The sequence below is a fragment of the Salvelinus alpinus genome, chromosome 1 (assembly GCF_045679555.1).
Source record: "Salvelinus alpinus chromosome 1, SLU_Salpinus.1, whole genome shotgun sequence".
Lineage (NCBI taxonomy): Eukaryota > Metazoa > Chordata > Actinopteri > Salmoniformes > Salmonidae > Salvelinus > Salvelinus alpinus.
The window spans coordinates 225,284-249,260 of record NC_092086.1 but is presented as its reverse complement, the minus strand read 5'-3'; the positions used below and the strand labels follow the sequence as shown (position 1 = coordinate 249,260).

General features: G+C 50.1%; 1 protein-coding gene across 1 annotated transcript in view; it reads right to left on the bottom strand.

Moving 5' to 3' along the window:
• The window catches only part of LOC139568456 (carbohydrate sulfotransferase 12-like), a 57,746-nt gene extending 35,230 nt beyond the window's left edge, over positions 1–22,516 (bottom strand). Inside the window, exon 1 of the mRNA XM_071390296.1 lies at positions 22,436–22,516. The gene's annotated coding sequence lies outside the window, so the exon portion shown is untranslated. The remainder of the gene's footprint in view (positions 1–22,435) is intronic.
• Between the last annotated feature and the right edge of the window lie 1,461 nt (positions 22,517–23,977).

Here is a 23,977-nt window from a genome sequence, read left to right as displayed (position 1 = left end):
GGTCTTTATCAAACCCAGGTATGTGGACCGGCGCCGGTCTTTATCAAACCCAGGTATGTGGACCGGCGCCGGTCTTTATCAAACCCAGGTATGTGGACCGGCGCCGGTCTTTATCAAACCCAGGTATGTGGACCGGCGCCGGTCTTTATCAAACCCAGGTATGTGGACCGGCGCCGGTCTTTATCAAACCCAGGTATGTGGACCGGCGCCGGTCTTTATCAAACCCAGGTATGTGGACCGGCGCCGGTCTTTATCAAACCCAGGTATGTGGACCGGCGCCGGTCTTTATCAAACCCAGGTATGTGGACCGGCGCCGGTCTTTATCAAACCCAGGTATGTGGACCGGCGCCGGTCTTTATCAAACCCAGGTATGTGGACCGGCGCCGGTCTTTATCAAACCCAGGTATGTGGACCGGCGCCGGTCTTTATCAAACCCAGGTATGTGGACCGGCGCCGGTCTTTATCAAACCCAGGTATGTGGACCGGCGCCAGTCTTTATCAAACCCAGGTATGTGGACCGGCGCCGGTCTTTATCAAACCCAGGTATGTGGACCGGCGCCAGTCTTTATCAAACCCAGGTATGTGGACCGGCGCCGGTCTTTATCAAACCCAGGTATGTGGACCGGCGCCGGTCTTTATCAAACCCAGGTATGTGGACCGGCGCCGGTCTTTATCAAACCCAGGTATGTGGACCGGCGCCAGTCTTTATCAAACCCAGGTATGTGGACCGGCGCCAGTCTTTATCAAACCCAGGTATGTGGACCGGCGCCGGTCTTTATCAAACCCAGGTATGTGGACCGGCGCCAGTCTTTATCAAACCCAGGTATGTGGACCGGCGCCGGTCTTTATCAAACCCAGGTATGTGGACCGGCGCCAGTCTTTATCAAACCCAGGTATGTGGACCGGCGCCAGTCTTTATCAAACCCAGGTATGTGGACCGGCGCCGGTCTTTATCAAACCCAGGTATGTGGACCGGCGCCGGTCTTTATCAAACCCAGGTATGTGGACCGGCGCCGGTCTTTATCAAACCCAGGTATGTGGACCGGCGCCGGTCTTTATCAAACCCAGGTATGTGGACCGGCGCCGGTCTTTATCAAACCCAGGTATGTGGACCGGCGCCGGTCTTTATCAAACCCAGGTATGTGGACCGGCGCCGGTCTTTATCAAACCCAGGTATGTGGACCGGCGCCGGTCTTTATCAAACCCAGGTATGTGGACCGGCGCCGGTCTTTATCAAACCCAGGTATGTGGACCGGCGCCGGTCTTTATCAAACCCAGGTATGTGGACCGGCGCCGGTCTTTATCAAACCCAGGTATGTGGACCGGCGCCGGTCTTTATCAAACCCAGGTATGTGGACCGGCGCCGGTCTTTATCAAACCCAGGTATGTGGACCGGCGCCAGTCTTTATCAAACCCAGGTATGTGGACCGGCGCCGGTCTTTATCAAACCCAGGTATGTGGACCGGCGCCGGTCTTTATCAAACCCAGGTATGTGGACCGGCGCCGGTCTTTATCAAACCCAGGTATGTGGACCGGCGCCGGTCTTTATCAAACCCAGGTATGTGGACCGGCGCCGGTCTTTATCAAACCCAGGTATGTGGACCGGCGCCGGTCTTTATCAAACCCAGGTATGTGGACCGGCGCCGGTCTTTATCAAACCCAGGTATGTGGACCGGCGCCAGTCTTTATCAAACCCAGGTATGTGGACCGGCGCCGGTCTTTATCAAACCCAGGTATGTGGACCGGCGCCAGTCTTTATCAAACCCAGGTATGTGGACCGGCGCCGGTCTTTATCAAACCCAGGTATGTGGACCGGCGCCGGTCTTTATCAAACCCAGGTATGTGGACCGGCGCCGGTCTTTATCAAACCCAGGTATGTGGACCGGCGCCAGTCTTTATCAAACCCAGGTATGTGGACCGGCGCCAGTCTTTATCAAACCCAGGTATGTGGACCGGCGCCGGTCTTTATCAAACCCAGGTATGTGGACCGGCGCCAGTCTTTATCAAACCCAGGTATGTGGACCGGCGCCGGTCTTTATCAAACCCAGGTATGTGGACCGGCGCCAGTCTTTATCAAACCCAGGTATGTGGACCGGCGCCAGTCTTTATCAAACCCAGGTATGTGGACCGGCGCCGGTCTTTATCAAACCCAGGTATGTGGACCGGCGCCGGTCTTTATCAAACCCAGGTATGTGGACCGGCGCCGGTCTTTATCAAACCCAGGTATGTGGACCGGCGCCGGTCTTTATCAAACCCAGGTATGTGGACCGGCGCCGGTCTTTATCAAACCCAGGTATGTGGACCGGCGCCGGTCTTTATCAAACCCAGGTATGTGGACCGGCGCCGGTCTTTATCAAACCCAGGTATGTGGACCGGCGCCGGTCTTTATCAAACCCAGGTATGTGGACCGGCGCCGGTCTTTATCAAACCCAGGTATGTGGACCGGCGCCGGTCTTTATCAAACCCAGGTATGTGGACCGGCGCCGGTCTTTATCAAACCCAGGTATGTGGACCGGCGCCGGTCTTTATCAAACCCAGGTATGTGGACCGGCGCCGGTCTTTATCAAACCCAGGTATGTGGACCGGCGCCGGTCTTTATCAAACCCAGGTATGTGGACCGGCGCCGGTCTTTATCAAACCCAGGTATGTGGACCGGCGCCAGTCTTTATCAAACCCAGGTATGTGGACCGGCGCCGGTCTTTATCAAACCCAGGTATGTGGACCGGCGCCGGTCTTTATCAAACCCAGGTATGTGGACCGGCGCCGGTCTTTATCAAACCCAGGTATGTGGACCGGCGCCAGTCTTTATCAAACCCAGGTATGTGGACCGGCGCCAGTCTTTATCAAACCCAGGTATGTGGACCGGCGCCAGTCTTTATCAAACCCAGGTATGTGGACCGGCGCCGGTCTTTATCAAACCCAGGTATGTGGACCGGCGCCGGTCTTTATCAAACCCAGGTATGTGGACCGGCGCCGGTCTTTATCAAACCCAGGTATGTGGACCGGCGCCGGTCTTTATCAAACCCAGGTATGTGGACCGGCGCCGGTCTTTATCAAACCCAGGTATGTGGACCGGCGCCGGTCTTTATCAAACCCAGGTATGTGGACCGGCGCCGGTCTTTATCAAACTCAGGTATGTGGACCGGCGCCGGTCTTTATCAAACCCAGGTATGTGGACCGGCGCCAGTCTTTATCAAACCCAGGTATGTGGACCGGCGCCAGTCTTTATCAAACCCAGGTATGTGGACCGGCGCCAGTCTTTATCAAACCCAGGTATGTGGACCGGCGCCAGTCTTTATCAAACCCAGGTATGTGGACCGGCGCCAGTCTTTATCAAACCCAGGTATGTGGACCGGCGCCAGTCTTTATCAAACCCAGGTATGTGGACCGGCGCCAGTCTTTATCAAACCCAGGTATGTGGACCGGCGCCGGTCTTTATCAAACCCAGGTATGTGGACCGGCGCCGGTCTTTATCAAACCCAGGTATGTGGACCGGCGCCGGTCTTTATCAAACCCAGGTATGTGGACCGGCGCCGGTCTTTATCAAACCCAGGTATGTGGACCGGCGCCAGTCTTTATCAAACTCAGGTATGTGGACCGGCGCCGGTCTTTATCAAACCCAGGTATGTGGACCGGCGCCAGTCTTTATCAAACCCAGGTATGTGGACCGGCGCCGGTCTTTATCAAACCCAGGTATGTGGACCGGCGCCAGTCTTTATCAAACCCAGGTATGTGGACCGGCGCCAGTCTTTATCAAACCCAGGTATGTGGACCGGCGCCAGTCTTTATCAAACCCAGGTATGTGGACCGGCGCCAGTCTTTATCAAACCCAGGTATGTGGACCGGCGCCGGTCTTTATCAAACCCAGGTATGTGGACCGGCGCCGGTCTTTATCAAACCCAGGTATGTGGACCGGCGCCGGTCTTTATCAAACCCAGGTATGTGGACCGGCGCCAGTCTTTATCAAACCCAGGTATGTGGACCGGCGCCGGTCTTTATCAAACCCAGGTATGTGGACCGGCGCCGGTCTTTATCAAACCCAGGTATGTGGACCGGCGCCGGTCTTTATCAAACCCAGGTATGTGGACCGGCGCCGGTCTTTATCAAACCCAGGTATGTGGACCGGCGCCGGTCTTTATCAAACCCAGGTATGTGGACCGGCGCCGGTCTTTATCAAACCCAGGTATGTGGACCGGCGCCGGTCTTTATCAAACCCAGGTATGTGGACCGGCGCCGGTCTTTATCAAACCCAGGTATGTGGACCGGCGCCGGTCTTTATCAAACCCAGGTATGTGGACCGGCGCCGGTCTTTATCAAACCCAGGTATGTGGACCGGCGCCGGTCTTTATCAAACCCAGGTATGTGGACCGGCGCCGGTCTTTATCAAACCCAGGTATGTGGACCGGCGCCAGTCTTTATCAAACCCAGGTATGTGGACCGGCGCCAGTCTTTATCAAACCCAGGTATGTGGACCGGCGCCAGTCTTTATCAAACCCAGGTATGTGGACCGGCGCCAGTCTTTATCAAACCCAGGTATGTGGACCGGCGCCAGTCTTTATCAAACCCAGGTATGTGGACCGGCGCCGGTCTTTATCAAACCCAGGTATGTGGACCGGCGCCGGTCTTTATCAAACCCAGGTATGTGGACCGGCGCCGGTCTTTATCAAACCCAGGTATGTGGACCGGCGCCGGTCTTTATCAAACCCAGGTATGTGGACCGGCGCCAGTCTTTATCAAACTCAGGTATGTGGACCGGCGCCGGTCTTTATCAAACCCAGGTATGTGGACCGGCGCCAGTCTTTATCAAACCCAGGTATGTGGACCGGCGCCAGTCTTTATCAAACCCAGGTATGTGGACCGGCGCCAGTCTTTATCAAACCCAGGTATGTGGACCGGCGCCAGTCTTTATCAAACCCAGGTATGTGGACCGGCGCCAGTCTTTATCAAACCCAGGTATGTGGACCGGCGCCAGTCTTTATCAAACCCAGGTATGTGGACCGGCGCCGGTCTTTATCAAACCCAGGTATGTGGACCGGCGCCGGTCTTTATCAAACCCAGGTATGTGGACCGGCGCCGGTCTTTATCAAACCCAGGTATGTGGACCGGCGCCAGTCTTTATCAAACCCAGGTATGTGGACCGGCGCCGGTCTTTATCAAACCCAGGTATGTGGACCGGCGCCGGTCTTTATCAAACCCAGGTATGTGGACCGGCGCCGGTCTTTATCAAACCCAGGTATGTGGACCGGCGCCGGTCTTTATCAAACCCAGGTATGTGGACCGGCGCCGGTCTTTATCAAACCCAGGTATGTGGACCGGCGCCGGTCTTTATCAAACCCAGGTATGTGGACCGGCGCCGGTCTTTATCAAACCCAGGTATGTGGACCGGCGCCGGTCTTTATCAAACCCAGGTATGTGGACCGGCGCCGGTCTTTATCAAACCCAGGTATGTGGACCGGCGCCGGTCTTTATCAAACCCAGGTATGTGGACCGGCGCCGGTCTTTATCAAACCCAGGTATGTGGACCGACGACGGTCTTTATCAAACCCAGGTATGTGGACCGGCGCCAGTCTTTATCAAACCCAGGTATGTGGACCGGCGCCGGTCTTTATCAAACCCAGGTATGTGGACCGGCGCCGGTCTTTATCAAACCCAGGTATGTGGACCGGCGCCGGTCTTTATCAAACCCAGGTATGTGGACCGGCGCCGGTCTTTATCAAACCCAGGTATGTGGACCGGCGCCGGTCTTTATCAAACCCAGGTATGTGGACCGGCGCCGGTCTTTATCAAACCCAGGTATGTGGACCGGCGCCGGTCTTTATCAAACCCAGGTATGTGGACCGGCGCCAGTCTTTATCAAACCCAGGTATGTGGACCGGCGCCAGTCTTTATCAAACCCAGGTATGTGGACCGGCGCCAGTCTTTATCAAACCCAGGTATGTGGACCGGCGCCAGTCTTTATCAAACCCAGGTATGTGGACCGGCGCCGGTCTTTATCAAACCCAGGTATGTGGACCGGCGCCGGTCTTTATCAAACCCAGGTATGTGGACCGGCGCCGGTCTTTATCAAACCCAGGTATGTGGACCGGCGCCGGTCTTTATCAAACCCAGGTATGTGGACCGGCGCCGGTCTTTATCAAACCCAGGTATGTGGACCGGCGCCGGTCTTTATCAAACCCAGGTATGTGGACCGGCGCCGGTCTTTATCAAACCCAGGTATGTGGACCGGCGCCAGTCTTTATCAAACCCAGGTATGTGGACCGGCGCCGGTCTTTATCAAACCCAGGTATGTGGACCGGCGCCGGTCTTTATCAAACCCAGGTATGTGGACCGGCGCCGGTCTTTATCAAACCCAGGTATGTGGACCGGCGCCGGTCTTTATCAAACCCAGGTATGTGGACCGGCGCCGGTCTTTATCAAACCCAGGTATGTGGACCGGCGCCGGTCTTTATCAAACCCAGGTATGTGGACCGGCGCCAGTCTTTATCAAACCCAGGTATGTGGACCGGCGCCGGTCTTTATCAAACCCAGGTATGTGGACCGGCGCCGGTCTTTATCAAACCCAGGTATGTGGACCGGCGCCGGTCTTTATCAAACCCAGGTATGTGGACCGGCGCCGGTCTTTATCAAACCCAGGTATGTGGACCGGCGCCGGTCTTTATCAAACCCAGGTATGTGGACCGGCGCCGGTCTTTATCAAACCCAGGTATGTGGACCGGCGCCGGTCTTTATCAAACCCAGGTATGTGGACCGGCGCCGGTCTTTATCAAACCCAGGTATGTGGACCGGCGCCGGTCTTTATCAAACCCAGGTATGTGGACCGGCGCCGGTCTTTATCAAACCCAGGTATGTGGACCGGCGCCAGTCTTTATCAAACTCAGGTATGTGGACCGGCGCCGGTCTTTATCAAACCCAGGTATGTGGACCGGCGCCAGTCTTTATCAAACCCAGGTATGTGGACCGGCGCCGGTCTTTATCAAACCCAGGTATGTGGACCGGCGCCGGTCTTTATCAAACCCAGGTATGTGGACCGGCGCCGGTCTTTATCAAACCCAGGTATGTGGACCGGCGCCGGTCTTTATCAAACCCAGGTATGTGGACCGGCGCCAGTCTTTATCAAACCCAGGTATGTGGACCGGCGCCGGTCTTTATCAAACCCAGGTATGTGGACCGGCGCCGGTCTTTATCAAACCCAGGTATGTGGACCGGCGCCGGTCTTTATCAAACCCAGGTATGTGGACCGGCGCCGGTCTTTATCAAACCCAGGTATGTGGACCGGCGCCGGTCTTTATCAAACCCAGGTATGTGGACCGGCGCCGGTCTTTATCAAACCCAGGTATGTGGACCGGCGCCGGTCTTTATCAAACCCAGGTATGTGGACCGGCGCCGGTCTTTATCAAACCCAGGTATGTGGACCGGCGCCGGTCTTTATCAAACCCAGGTATGTGGACCGGCGCCGGTCTTTATCAAACCCAGGTATGTGGACCGGCGCCGGTCTTTATCAAACCCAGGTATGTGGACCGGCGCCGGTCTTTATCAAACCCAGGTATGTGGACCGGCGCCGGTCTTTATCAAACCCAGGTATGTGGACCGGCGCCGGTCTTTATCAAACCCAGGTATGTGGACCGGCGCCGGTCTTTATCAAACCCAGGTATGTGGACCGGCGCCGGTCTTTATCAAACCCAGGTATGTGGACCGGCGCCGGTCTTTATCAAACCCAGGTATGTGGACCGGCGCCGGTCTTTATCAAACCCAGGTATGTGGACCGGCGCCGGTCTTTATCAAACCCAGGTATGTGGACCGGCGCCGGTCTTTATCAAACCCAGGTATGTGGACCGGCGCCGGTCTTTATCAAACCCAGGTATGTGGACCGGCGCCGGTCTTTATCAAACCCAGGTATGTGGACCGGCGCCGGTCTTTATCAAACCCAGGTATGTGGACCGGCGCCGGTCTTTATCAAACCCAGGTATGTGGACCGGCGCCGGTCTTTATCAAACCCAGGTATGTGGACCGGCGCCGGTCTTTATCAAACCCAGGTATGTGGACCGGCGCCGGTCTTTATCAAACCCAGGTATGTGGACCGGCGCCGGTCTTTATCAAACCCAGGTATGTGGACCGGCGCCGGTCTTTATCAAACCCAGGTATGTGGACCGGCGCCGGTCTTTATCAAACCCAGGTATGTGGACCGGCGCCGGTCTTTATCAAACCCAGGTATGTGGACCGGCGCCGGTCTTTATCAAACCCAGGTATGTGGACCGGCGCCGGTCTTTATCAAACCCAGGTATGTGGACCGGCGCCGGTCTTTATCAAACCCAGGTATGTGGACCGGCGCCGGTCTTTATCAAACCCAGGTATGTGGACCGGCGCCGGTCTTTATCAAACCCAGGTATGTGGACCGGCGCCGGTCTTTATCAAACCCAGGTATGTGGACCGACGACGGTCTTTATCAAACCCAGGTATGTGGACCGGCGCCGGTCTTTATCAAACCCAGGTATGTGGACCGGCGCCGGTCTTTATCAAACCCAGGTATGTGGACCGGCGCCGGTCTTTATCAAACCCAGGTATGTGGACCGGCGCCGGTCTTTATCAAACCCAGGTATGTGGACCGGCGCCGGTCTTTATCAAACCCAGGTATGTGGACCGGCGCCGGTCTTTATCAAACCCAGGTATGTGGACCGGCGCCGGTCTTTATCAAACCCAGGTATGTGGACCGGCGCCGGTCTTTATCAAACCCAGGTATGTGGACCGGCGCCGGTCTTTATCAAACCCAGGTATGTGGACCGGCGCCGGTCTTTATCAAACCCAGGTATGTGGACCGGCGCCGGTCTTTATCAAACCCAGGTATGTGGACCGGCGCCGGTCTTTATCAAACCCAGGTATGTGGACCGGCGCCAGTCTTTATCAAACCCAGGTATGTGGACCGGCGCCGGTCTTTATCAAACCCAGGTATGTGGACCGGCGCCAGTCTTTATCAAACCCAGGTATGTGGACCGGCGCCGGTCTTTATCAAACCCAGGTATGTGGACCGGCGCCTGTCTTTATCAAACCCAGGTATGTGGACCGGCGCCGGTCTTTATCAAACCCAGGTATGTGGACCGGCGCCGGTCTTTATCAAACCCAGGTATGTGGACCGGCGCCGGTCTTTATCAAACCCAGGTATGTGGACCGGCGCCGGTCTTTATCAAACCCAGGTATGTGGACCGGCGCCGGTCTTTATCAAACCCAGGTATGTGGACCGGCGCCGGTCTTTATCAAACCCAGGTATGTGGACCGGCGCCGGTCTTTATCAAACCCAGGTATGTGGACCGGCGCCGGTCTTTATCAAACCCAGGTATGTGGACCGGCGCCGGTCTTTATCAAACCCAGGTATGTGGACCGGCGCCGGTCTTTATCAAACCCAGGTATGTGGACCGGCGCCGGTCTTTATCAAACCCAGGTATGTGGACCGGCGCCGGTCTTTATCAAACCCAGGTATGTGGACCGGCGCCGGTCTTTATCAAACCCAGGTATGTGGACCGGCGCCGGTCTTTATCAAACCCAGGTATGTGGACCGGCGCCGGTCTTTATCAAACCCAGGTATGTGGACCGGCGCCGGTCTTTATCAAACCCAGGTATGTGGACCGGCGCCGGTCTTTATCAAACCCAGGTATGTGGACCGGCGCCGGTCTTTATCAAACCCAGGTATGTGGACCGGCGCCGGTCTTTATCAAACCCAGGTATGTGGACCGGCGCCGGTCTTTATCAAACCCAGGTATGTGGACCGGCGCCGGTCTTTATCAAACCCAGGTATGTGGACCGGCGCCGGTCTTTATCAAACCCAGGTATGTGGACCGGCGCCGGTCTTTATCAAACCCAGGTATGTGGACCGGCGCCGGTCTTTATCAAACCCAGGTATGTGGACCGACGCCGGTCTTTATCAAACCCAGGTATGTGGACCGGCGCCGGTCTTTATCAAACCCAGGTATGTGGACCGGCGCCGGTCTTTATCAAACCCAGGTATGTGGACCGGCGCCGGTCTTTATCAAACCCAGGTATGTGGACCGGCGCCGGTCTTTATCAAACCCAGGTATGTGGACCGGCGCCGGTCTTTATCAAACCCAGGTATGTGGACCGGCGCCGGTCTTTATCAAACCCAGGTATGTGGACCGGCGCCGGTCTTTATCAAACCCAGGTATGTGGACCGGCGCCGGTCTTTATCAAACCCAGGTATGTGGACCGGCGCCGGTCTTTATCAAACCCAGGTATGTGGACCGGCGCCGGTCTTTATCAAACCCAGGTATGTGGACCGGCGCCGGTCTTTATCAAACCCAGGTATGTGGACCGGCGCCGGTCTTTATCAAACCCAGGTATGTGGACCGGCGCCGGTCTTTATCAAACCCAGGTATGTGGACCGGCGCCGGTCTTTATCAAACCCAGGTATGTGGACCGGCGCCGGTCTTTATCAAACCCAGGTATGTGGACCGGCGCCGGTCTTTATCAAACCCAGGTATGTGGACCGGCGCCGGTCTTTATCAAACCCAGGTATGTGGACCGGCGCCGGTCTTTATCAAACCCAGGTATGTGGACCGGCGCCGGTCTTTATCAAACCCAGGTATGTGGACCGGCGCCGGTCTTTATCAAACCCAGGTATGTGGACCGGCGCCGGTCTTTATCAAACCCAGGTATGTGGACCGGCGCCGGTCTTTATCAAACCCAGGTATGTGGACCGGCGCCGGTCTTTATCAAACCCAGGTATGTGGACCGGCGCCAGTCTTTATCAAACCCAGGTATGTGGACCGGCGCCGGTCTTTATCAAACCCAGGTATGTGGACCGGCGCCAGTCTTTATCAAACCCAGGTATGTGGACCGGCGCCAGTCTTTATCAAACCCAGGTATGTGGACCGGCGCCGGTCTTTATCAAACCCAGGTATGTGGACCGGCGCCGGTCTTTATCAAACCCAGGTATGTGGACCGGCGCCGGTCTTTATCAAACCCAGGTATGTGGACCGGCGCCGGTCTTTATCAAACCCAGGTATGTGGACCGGCGCCGGTCTTTATCAAACCCAGGTATGTGGACCGGCGCCGGTCTTTATCAAACCCAGGTATGTGGACCGGCGCCGGTCTTTATCAAACCCAGGTATGTGGACCGGCGCCAGTCTTTATCAAACCCAGGTATGTGGACCGGCGCCGGTCTTTATCAAACCCAGGTATGTGGACCGGCGCCGGTCTTTATCAAACCCAGGTATGTGGACCGGCGCCAGTCTTTATCAAACCCAGGTATGTGGACCGGCGCCGGTCTTTATCAAACCCAGGTATGTGGACCGGCGCCGGTCTTTATCAAACCCAGGTATGTGGACCGGCGCCGGTCTTTATCAAACCCAGGTATGTGGACCGGCGCCGGTCTTTATCAAACCCAGGTATGTGGACCGGCGCCGGTCTTTATCAAACCCAGGTATGTGGACCGGCGCCGGTCTTTATCAAACCCAGGTATGTGGACCGGCGCCGGTCTTTATCAAACAAAGGTATGTGGACCGGCGCCGGTCTTTATCAAACCCAGGTATGTGGACCGGCGCCAGTCTTTATCAAACCCAGGTATGTGGACCGGCGCCAGTCTTTATCAAACCCAGGTATGTGGACCGGCGCCGGTCTTTATCAAACCCAGGTATGTGGACCGGCACCAGTCTTTATCAAACCCAGGTATGTGGACCGGCGCCAGTCTTTATCAAACCCAGGTATGTGGACCGGCGCCAGTCTTTATCAAACCCAGGTATGTGGACCGGCGCCAGTCTTTATCAAACCCAGGTATGTGGACCGGCGCCAGTCTTTATCAAACCCAGGTATGTGGACCGGCGCCAGTCTTTATCAAACCCAGGTATGTGGACCGGCGCCGGTCTTTATCAAACCCAGGTATGTGGACCGGCGCCGGTCTTTATCAAACCCAGGTATGTGGACCGGCGCCGGTCTTTATCAAACCCAGGTATGTGGACCGGCGCCGGTCTTTATCAAACCCAGGTATGTGGACCGGCGCCAGTCTTTATCAAACTCAGGTATGTGGACCGGCGCCGGTCTTTATCAAACCCAGGTATGTGGACCGGCGCCAGTCTTTATCAAACCCAGGTATGTGGACCGGCGCCAGTCTTTATCAAACCCAGGTATGTGGACCGGCGCCAGTCTTTATCAAACCCAGGTATGTGGACCGGCGCCGGTCCATGGAGGAATGCTTGTCGGTCTGCGGAATATTTGTCTTGGATATGATTAGGGGGTTATATGGTCCGCGGCATATTTGACTCAATACGTGACCTAGGACTACTTGCGAAGTATAGCAACACCAAACACACACACACACACGCTAGCCCTGCTGCACAGCCTGCATGCTCTCTCTGGCCGTGTCTAGACTTGACAGTTCATGCAGCTTTTTGTATTCTGATCATTGAATTCCGACATTACGTCATGCATCTTCACCTACATTTAAATGTCGACTTTGTCCACATTGTGTCCAGATTCCCTTGGCTGAAATGCCAGTACGCATTCTGCAAACGGTGGAACAGGCTAAATCTGATAACAACACGACAACTTGATAGCAGTTGCCCACTACTTCAGCTAACTTATGTAGCAGGACAGCCAGCTAGCCAACTAGCAAAGCTAAAGTGACTGCAAAGTGCCACGCTAGGAATGTATTTACCTCCAACGTTTAATGAAAAAAGGTGCCTCGCTCCCAAAACACGTTTTCTGTAGATTTGTGGGCGAAGTACTGATGACGTCGCCCACTATGTGCTTTCGGTAGGCTGATTGTCCAGACTGAGGAGAAATCCGCACATTATGCATCCCTGTCCACCTCCCGGAGTGGTCACCCAGATATGAAGTACTGATGACGTCGCCCACTATGTGCTTTCGGTAGGCTGATTGTCCAGACTGAGGAGAAATCCGCACATTATGCATCCCTGTCCACCTCCCGGAGTGGTCACCCAGATACGAACACAATCAGACCACAATCAGACTTCTGTGCATCTGTCTTTTCAATGCGCTCTTCGTATTCTGTTAGCAGAAGTCACATGTAAGTGTCAAGCGTAGACACACAGCCTCTTTCTCCCTGGATTTGTTTCAAAGGACAGCTGCAACCGGTCTGTGTGATATGTCAGACTGGCCTCAGCACCAACGCTATAAAACGGAAACCGGTCTGTGTGATATGTCAGACGGGCCTCAGCACCAACGCTATAAAACAGAAACCGGTCTGTGTGATATGTCAGACTGGCCTCAGCACCAACGCTATAAAACGGAAACCGGTCTGTGTGATATGTCAGACTGGCCTCAGCACCAACTATAAAACGGAAACCGGTCTGTGTGATATGTCAGACTGGCCTCAGCACCAACGCTATAAAACGGAAACCGGTCTGTGTGATATGTCAGACTGGCCTCAGCACCAACGCTATAAAACGGAAACCGGTCTGTGTGATATGTCAGACTGGCCTCAACACCAACTATAAAATGGAAACCGGTCTGTGTGATATGTCAGACTGGCCTCAGCACCAACTATAAAACGGAAACCGGTCTGTGTGATATGTCAGACTGGCCTCAGCACCAACGCTATAAAACGGAAACCGGTCTGTGTGATATGTCAGACTGGCCTCAACACCAACTATAAAACGGAAACCGGTCTGTGTGATATGTCAGACCGGCCTCAGCACCAACGCTATAAAACGGAAACCGGTCTGTGTGATATGTCAGACTGGCCTCGGCACCAACACTATAAAACGGAAACCGGTCTGTGTGATATGTCAGACTGGCCTCAGCACCAACTATAAAACGGAAACCGGTCTGTGTGATATGTCAGACTGGCCTCGGCACCAACTATAAAACGGAAACCGGTCTGTGTGATATGTCAGACTGGCCTCAGCACCAACTATAAAACGGAAACCGGTCTGTGTGATATGTCAGACTGGCCTCAGCACCAACTATAAAACGGAAACCGGTCTGTGTGATATGTCAGACTGGCCTCAGCACCAACTATAAAACGGAAACCGGTCTGTGTGATATGTCAGACCGGCCTCAGCACCAACTATAAAACGGAAACCGGTCTGTGTGATATGTCAGACTGGCCTCAGCACCAACTATAAAACGGAAACCGGTCTGTGTGATATGTCAGACTGGCCTCAGCACCAACGCTATAAAACGGAAACCGGTCTGTGTGATATGTCAGACCGGCCTCAGCACCAACGCTATAAAACGGAAACCGGTCTGTGTGATATGTCAGACTGGCCTCAGCACCAACTATAAAACGGAAACCGGTCTGTGTGATATGTCAGACTGGCCTCAGCACCAACGCTATAAAACGGAAACCGGTCTGTGTGATATGTCAGACTGGCCTCAGCACCAACTATAAAACGGAAACCGGTCTGTGTGATATGTCAGACTGGCCTCAGCACCAACGCTATAAAACGGAAACCGGTCTGTGTGATATGTCAGACTGGCCTCAGCACCAACTATAAAACGGAAACCGGTCTGTGTGATATGTCAGACTGGCCTCAGCACCAACTATAAAACGGAAACTGGTCTGTGTGATATGTCAGACTGGCCTCAGCACCAACGCTATAAAACGGAAACCGGTCTGTGTGATATGTCAGACTGGCCTCAGCACCAACTATAAAACGGAAACCGGTCTGTGTGATATGTCAGACTGGCCTCAGCAACAACGCTATAAAACGGAAACCGGTCTGTGTGATATGTCAGACTGGCCTCAGCACCAACTATAAAACGGAAACCGGTCTGTGTGATATGTCAGACTGGCCTCAGCACCAACGCTATAAAACGGAAACCGGTCTGTGTGATATGTCAGACTGGCCTCAGCACCAACGCTATAAAACGGAAACCGGTCTGTGTGATATGTCAGACTGGCCTCAGCACCAACGCTATAAAACGGAAACCGGTCTGTGTGATATGTCAGACTGGCCTCAGCACCAACTATAAAATGGAAACCGGTCTGTGTGATATGTCAGACTGGCCTCAGCACCAACTATAAAACGGAAACCGGTCTGTGTGATATGTCAGACTGGCCTCAGCACCAACTATGAAACGGAAACCGGTCTGTGTGATATGTCAGACTGGCCTCAGCACCAACTATGAAACGGAAACCGGTCTGTGTGATATGTCAGACTGGCCTCAGCACCAACTATAAAACGGAAACCGGTCTGTGTGATATGTCAGACTGGCCTCAGCACCAACGCTATAAAACGGAAACCGGTCTGTGTGATATGTCAGACTGGCCTCAGCACCAACGCTATAAAACGGAAACCGGTCTGTGTGATATGTCAGACTGGCCTCAGCACCAACTATAAAACGGAAACCGGTCTGTGTGATATGTCAGACTGGCCTCAGCAACAACGCTATAAAACGGAAACCGGTCTGTGTGATATGTCAGACTGGCCTCAGCAACAACGCTATAAAACGGAAACCGGTCTGTGTGATATGTCAGACTGGCCTCAGCACCAACGCTATAAAACGGAAACCGGTCTGTGTGATATGTCAGACTGGCCTCAGCACCAACTATAAAACGGAAACCGGTCTGTGTGATATGTCAGACTGGCCTCAGCACCAACGCTATAAAACGGAAACCGGTCTGTGTGATATGTCAGACTGGCCTCAGCACCAACGCTATAAAACGGAAACCGGTCTGTGTGATATGTCAGACCGGCCTCAGCACCAACTATAAAACGGAAACCGGTCTGTGTGATATGTCAGACTGGCCTCAGCACCAACTATGAAACGGAAACCGGTCTGTGTGATATGTCAGACTGGCCTCAGCACCAACGCTATAAAACGGAAACCGGTCTGTGTGATATGTCAGACTGGCCTCAGCACCAACGCTATAAAACGGAAACCGGTCTGTGTGATATGTCAGACTGGCCTCGGCACCAACACTATAAAACGGAAACCGGTCTGTGTGATATGTCAGACTGGCCTCAGCACCAACGCTATAAAACGGAAACCGGTCTGTGTGATATGTCAGACTGGCCTCAGCACCAACGCTATAAAACGGAAACCGGTCTGTGTGATATGTCAGACTGGCCTCAGCACCAACTATAAAACGGAAACCGGTCTGTGTGATATGTCAGACTGGCCTCAGCACCAACGCTATAAAACGGAAACCGGTCTGTGTGATATGTCAGACTGGCCTCAGCACCAACGCTATAAAACGGAAACCGGTCTGTGTGATATGTCAGACCGGCCTCAGCACCAACGCTATAAAACGGAAACCGGTCTGTGTGATATGTCAGACTGGCCTCAGCACCAACGCTATAAAACGGAAACCGGTCTGTGTGATATGTCAGACTGGCCTCAGCACCAACGCTATAAAACGGAAACCGGTCTGTGTGATATGTCAGACTGGCCTCAGCACCAACGCTATAAAACGGAAACCGGTCTGTGTGATATGTCAGACTGGCCTCAGCACCAACGCTATAAAACGGAAACCGGTCTGTGTGATATGTCAGACTGGCCTCAACACCAACGCTATAAAACGGAAACCGGTCTGTGTGATATGTCAGACTGGCCTCAGCGCCAACTATAAAACGGAAACCGGTCTGTGTGATATGTCAGACTGGCCTCAGCACCAACGCTATAAAACGGAAACCGGTCTGTGTGATATGTCAGACCGGCCTCAGCACCAACGCTATAAAACGGAAACCGGTCTGTGTGATATGTCAGACTGGCCTCGGCACCAACGATATAAAACGGAAACCGGTCTGTGTGATATGTCAGACTGGCCTCAGCACCAACTATAAAACGGAAACCGGTCTGTGTGATATGTCAGACTGGCCTCAGCACCAACGCTATAAAACGGAAACCGGTCTGTGTGATATGTCAGACTGGCCTCAGCACCAACGCTATAAAACGGAAACCGGTCTGTGTGATATGTCAGACCGGCCTCAGCACCAACACTATAAAATAAAACGGAAACCGGTCTGTGTGATATGTCAGACTGGCCTCAGCACCAACTATAAAACGGAAACCGGTCTGTGTGATATGTCAGACTGGCCTCAGCAACAACGCTATAAAACGGAAACCGGTCTGTGTGATATGTCAGACTGGCCTCAGCACCAACTATAAAACGGAAACCGGTCTGTGTGATATGTCAGACTGGCCTCAGCACCAACTATAAAACGGAAACCGGTCTGTGTGATATGTCAGACTGGCCTCAGCAACAACGCTATAAAACGGAAACCGGTCTGTGTGATATGTCAGACTGGCCTCAGCAACAACGCTATAAAACGGAAACCGGTCTGTGTGATATGTCAGACTGGCCTCAGCACCAACGCTATAAAACGGAAACCGGTCTGTGTGATATGTCAGACTGGCCTCAGCACCAACGCTATAAAACGGAAACCGGTCTGTGTGATATGTCAGACTGGCCTCAGCACCAACTATAAAACGGAAACCGGTCTGTGTGATATGTCAGACTGGCCTCAGCACCAACTATAAAACGGAAACCGGTCTGTGTGATATGTCAGACTGGCCTCAGCACCAACTATAAAACGGAAACCGGTCTGTGTGATATGTCAGACTGGCCTCAGCACCAACTATAAAACGGAAACCGGTCTGTGTGATATGTCAGACTGGCCTCAGCACCAACTATAAAACGGAAACCGGTCTGTGTGATATGTCAGACTGGCCTCAGCAACAACGCTATAAAACGGAAACCGGTCTGTGTGATATGTCAGACTGGCCTCAGCAACAATGACATTAAGAAACAAAGCATCAACATCTCAAGGATAAAATAAAGCTACTTTTTTCCTTTTTCTCAACTGGTAATTGAAGGCGCTTCCCATTCTCCATTCAAGTGCTTAGGAAAGTAGGCTTCAGCGCGTCAATGAGCTGGAGGCTGAACGCATTTTAAAACATACTTCATTGTGTCAAACCTTTAACGTTTTACTTCAAATGTGGAGGCATGTCTCACCTTGCTTCAACGTAGCCGAGACAAAACCCATTTCTATGAATGTGGAGGTATGTCTCACCTTGCTTCAACGTAGCCGAGACAAAAACCTATTGATGTGCACTTGAGCCTAATTGCTCTGGATAAGAGCATCTGCTAAATGACTAAAATGTTAAAAAAAAATAGATTTCAATATGACATTGAAAACCTGTAACCTGTTCAATTGGTTTTCAAATCAATTTTCTTTCATTGTCCAGTAGCCAAAGGAACGATCCTAGTCATATTAGCATCCCATGCTAGTTGATGATAATCCTAGTCATATTAGCATCCCATGCTAGTTGATGATAATCCTAGTCATATTAGCAACCCATGCTAGTTGATGATAATCCTAGTCATATTAGCATCCCATGCTAGTTGATGATAATCCTAGTCATATTAGCAACCCATGCTAGTTGATGATAATCCTAGTCATATTAGCATCCCATGCTAGTTGATGATAATCCTAGTCATATTAGCAACCCATGCTAGTTGATGATAATCCTAGTCATATTAGCATCCCATGCTAGTTGATGATAATCCTAGTCATATTAGCAACCCATGCTAGTTGATGATAATCCTAGTCATATTAGCATCCCATGCTAGTTGATGATAATCCTAGTCATATTAGCATCCCATGCTAGTTGATGATAATCCTAGTCATATTAGCATCCCATGGTAGTTGATGATAATCCTAGTCATATTAGCATCCCATGCTAGTTGATGATAATCCTAGTCATATTAGCATCCCATGCTAGTTGATGATAATCCTAGTCATATTAGCAACCCATGCTAGTTGATGATAATCCTAGTCATATTAGCATCCCATGCTAGTTGATGATAATCCTAGTCATATTAGCAACCCATGCTAGTTGATGATAATCCTAGTCATTTTAGCAACCCAATAAATTATATTTCATATATTTTTTAAATATACACTTTGATCTGTTGCATCAGCCTCATTACTTGTAAATATGTTATGGGATGTAGCCTAGCCTTACTGGTATGAATTTGGGATCTATTGTCCCACCACTGTCTGTTTGTAATAGGCTATTTATTTTTCTGACAGAATGCACTGTGGGTGAATTACCATAATGTAAACGTGATTCTGTCATTCTGACCACTGTGGATGAATTACCATAATGTAAATGTGATTGTGTCATTCTGAGCACTGTGGATGAATTACAATAATGTAAATGTGATTCTGTCATTCTGACCACTGTGGATGAATTACCATAATGTAAATGTGATTCTGTCATTCTGACCACTGTGGATGAATTACCATAATGTAAATGTGATTCTGTCATTCTGACCACTGTGGATGAATTACCATAATGTAAATGCGATTTGTCATTCTTACCACTGTGGGTGAATTACCATAATGTAAATGTGATTCTGACCACTGTGGATGAATTACCATAATGTAAATGTGATTCTGTCATTCTGACCACTGTGGATGAATTACCATAATGTAAATGTGATTCTGTCATTCTGACCACTGTGGATGAATTACCATAATGTAAATGTGATTCTGTCATTCTGACCACTGTGGATGAATTACCATAATGTAAATGTGATTTGTCATTCTTACCACTGTGGATGAATTACCATAATGTAAATGTGATTCTGACCACTGTGGATGAATTACCATAATGTAAATGTGATTCTGACCACTGTGGATGAATTAACATAATGTAAATGTGATTTGTCATTCTGACCACTGTGGATGAATTACCATAATGTAAATGTGATTGTGTCATTCTGAGCACTGTGGGTGAATTACCATAATGTAAATGTGATTCTGTCATTCTGACCACTGTGGATGAATTACCATAATGTAAATGTGATTCTGTCATTCTGACCACTGTGGGTGAATTACCATAATGTAAATGTGATTCTGTCATTCTGACCACTGTGGATGAATTACCATAATGTAAATGTCATTCTGACCACTGTGGATGAATTACCATAATGTAAATGTGATTCTGTCATTCTGACCACTGTGGATGAATTACCATAATGTAAATGTGATTTGTCATTCTGACCACTGTGGGTGATTTACCATAATGTAAATGTGATTTGTCATTCTGACCACTGTGGATGAATTAACATAATGTAAATGTGATTTCTGTCATTCTGAGCACTGTGGGTGAATTACCATAATGTAAATGTGATTTCTGTCATTCTGAGCACTGTGGGTGAATTACCATAATGTAAATGTGATTCTGTCATTCTGAGCACTGTGGGTGAATTACCATAATGTAAATGTGATTCTGTGGGTGGATGCCATAATCAGGTTACCAACCAATGCATATGGGTCCGGTAAATGTGATTCTGTGAGTGGATGCCGTAATCAGGTTACCAACCAATGCATATGGGTCCGGTAAATGTGATTCTGTGGGTGGATGCCATAATCAGGGTACCAACCAATGCATATGGGTCCGGTAAATGTGATTCTGTGGGTGGATGCCATAATCAGGGTACCAACCAATGCATATGGGTCCGGTAAATGTCCCAAATGTCCAGAGACACATTTTCCTAACGGAAACCCTGGTACGCACGCACACACTAAGGACCTATAACCTATTACTACTAATAATAATAAAGGTTATGTGGCTGTCATTCCAATTATTATTATTATTATTTTATAGATTTTTTACGAGTGATATTTTTCCTACTGTTCTTGCTATTGCAGTTGTTGTTGTTGAATCTGCGCCTCTCAGATAAAAAGATAGTAATTACTATTCCATCTCTTCTGAAGTGTTCTCTGTGTTAAAACACAGAGCTTCACAGTTCTGTTCCAACCATTCTAAATATGGAACTCTGCAGCTATAGTGTGTCACTTCCTCTTCCTGTAGAGATGTACACACACACACAATTCTGTAGTTAGAAGCAGAGGAGAGAAGACGGAGGGGAGGAGAGGAAGACAGGAGAGAGGAGGGGAGGAGAGATGGGAAGATGAGGAGAGGAGGACAAGGGAGAGGAGGAGAGATGAGAGGAGGAAAGGAGGAGGGAGAGAGGAGGATAAAAGGGAGGAGAGTGGGGGAGAGGAGAGAGGAGGATAAAAGGAAGGATAAATGAGAGGAGGACAAGGGAGAAGAGGAGAGATGAGGAGGACAGGAGAGGTAAGGAGGAGAGAGCAGGAGAGAGGAGGATAAAAGGGAGGAGAGTGGGGGAGAGGAGAGAGGAGGATAAAAGGAAGGATAGATGAGAGGAGGACAAGAGAGGAAAGGAGGAGAGAGCAGGAGAGAGGAGGATAAAAGGGAGGAGAGTGGGAGAGAGGAGGATAAAAGGGAGGAGAGTGGGGGAGAGGAGAGAGGAGGATAAAAGGGAGGAGAGTGGGGGAGAGGAGAGAGGAGGATAAAAGGAAGGATAGATGAGAGGAGGACAAGGGAGAGGAGGAGAGATGAGGAGGACAGGAGAGGTAAGGAGGAGCGAGCAGGAGAGAGGAGGATAAAAGGGAGGAGAGTGGGGGAGAGGAGAGAGGAGGATAAAAGGAAGGATAGATGAGAGGAGGACAAGGGAGAGGAGGAGAGATGAGGAGGACAGGAGAGGTAAGGAGGAGAGAGCAGGAGAGAGGAGGATAAAAGGGAGGAGAGTGGGAGAGAGGAGGATAAAAGGGAGGAGAGAGGATAAAAGGGAGGAGAGTGGGAGAGAGGAGGAAAAAAGGGAGGAGAGTGGGAGAGAGGAGGATAAAAGGGAGGAGAGAGGATAAAAGGGAGGAGAGTGGGAGAGAGGAGGATAAAAGGGAGGAAAGTGGGAGAGAGGAGGATAAAAGGGAGGAGAGAGGATAAAAGGGAGGAGAGTGGGAGAGAGGAGGATAAAAGGGAGGAGAGAGGATAAAAGGGAGGAGAGTGGGAGAGAGGGGAGGAGTCTGTATGCTTCAGGAGAAATAATAATATGAAACAAGACTATTAGTCCGAATCCTTTACTCACTGTTCTACACAACTCACATAGGAAACATGGGACTGACACACACACACACACACGTCTCATCTTCAGCTAGATGATATAAGAGCAGATGGGTTAGATTATGGTTAGATTATGGTTCGGTTATGGGTTCAGATACACCGTTATTACAGCGGGGTTTAGTCACGTGCAGCAGCAGCCCGGTTGGGTCTCGCGAATAGAATACAATGTCGCCTTTCACAGCGCGAGGCGCGGAGCGAACAGAATGGGCTTTACATCAGGAGCTGTTTAGAAACGGATCGAGCTGCAGATCTTATCGACTGATGAATATCCATACTTCTACGGGTGTGGGTTAGATGCATACACATGTTAGGGAAAGGAGATTCGGGCTGGGATGGAGAGAGGAAGGACAATTCTCCGTGACTAGTTGTAGACCAGCGGTCTCTTCTCCTTACACAGCCCTGTCAGACACTCTGTTTCCCGGCGGAGCGCAGCTCAGTGACACGGAGCTGTATCTCTCTGTACCCTGTACTCTAACCCTATCTATCATGACGTTAGAAACTCTTTATTACAGGAGGCACAACTCACCTCCGTCAGGCTATCGAGCTCTCCCCGTTCCCGCCGCGTCAGCTGAGATGCGCAAGCAGCTTATTTATGTCCAGACCGAGAGGCTGTTCACACAGCACGGAAACATCGCGAGAGTTTGTGCTCCGTTTCTGCAGAGCGAGGAATCAAAAGTATGGGGCCAATTGCATGTATTGAATTTAAAATAAAATAAATCATAAACATGGAAAATAAGGTTGAAAATGTAAACATGATATTTTCAAGGAAGGGTGAAATAATGTATGTTGAAATCATTATTTTTTTTTTGTATTCTGTGGAGAAAGATGCTGTGCTCCGAACCTCATTCTATGTGCATGGACATCTCGAGACAACTCCGATATAAAGTGTTTTTTCTCAAAGTTTCGGGGATGTCACGTGTCCTACCTACACCTTTACCTAACTTCTATTAGATCAAATAAACCTCACATAGCAAATAAGAACATAGCAAATAAGAACATAACAAATAAGAACATAACAAATAAGAACGTAACAAATAAGAACATAGCAAATAAGAACATAGCAAATAAGAACATAACAAATAAGAACATAACAAATAAGAACATAGCAAATAAGAAAATAACAAATAAGAACATAGCAAATAAGAACATAACAAATAAGAACATAGCAAATAAGAACATAGCAAATAAGAACATAACAAATAAGAACATAACAAATAAGAACATAGCAAATAAGAACATAGCAAATAAGAACATAACAAATAAGAACATAACAAATAAGAACATAACAAATAAGAACATAGCAAATAAGAACATAACAAATAAGAACATAGCAAATAAGAACATAGCAAATAAGAACATAACAAATAAGAACATAACAAATAAGAACATAACAAATAAGAACATAGCAAATAAGAACATAACAAATAAGAACATAGCAAATAAGAACATAGCAAATAAGAACATAACAAATAAGAACATAACAAATAAGAACATAGCAAATAAGAACATAGCAAATAAGAACATAACAAATAAGAACATAACAAATAAGAACGTAACAAATAAGAACATAGCAAATAAGAACATAGCAAATAAGAACATAACAAATAAGAACATAGCAAATAAGAACGTAACAAATAAGAACGTAGCAAATAAGAACGTAGCAAATAAGAACATAGCAAATAAGAACGTAGCTAATAAGAACGTAGCAAATAAGAACGTAGCAAATAAGAACGTAGCAAATAAGAACATAACAAATAAGAACATAGCAAATAAGAACATAACAAATAAGACATAACAAATAAGAACGTAGCAAATAAGAACGTAGCAAATAAGAACGTAGCAAATAAGAACATAACAAATAAGAACATAGCAAATAAGAACGTAGCAAATAAGAACGTAGCAAATAAGAACGTAGCAAATAAGAACGTAGCAAATAAGAACATAGCAAATAAGAACATAGCAAATAAGAACATAGCAAATAAGAACATAGCAAATAAGAACATAGCAAATAAGAACATAGCAAATAAGAACATAGCAAATAAGAACATAAATAAGAACACAGCAAATA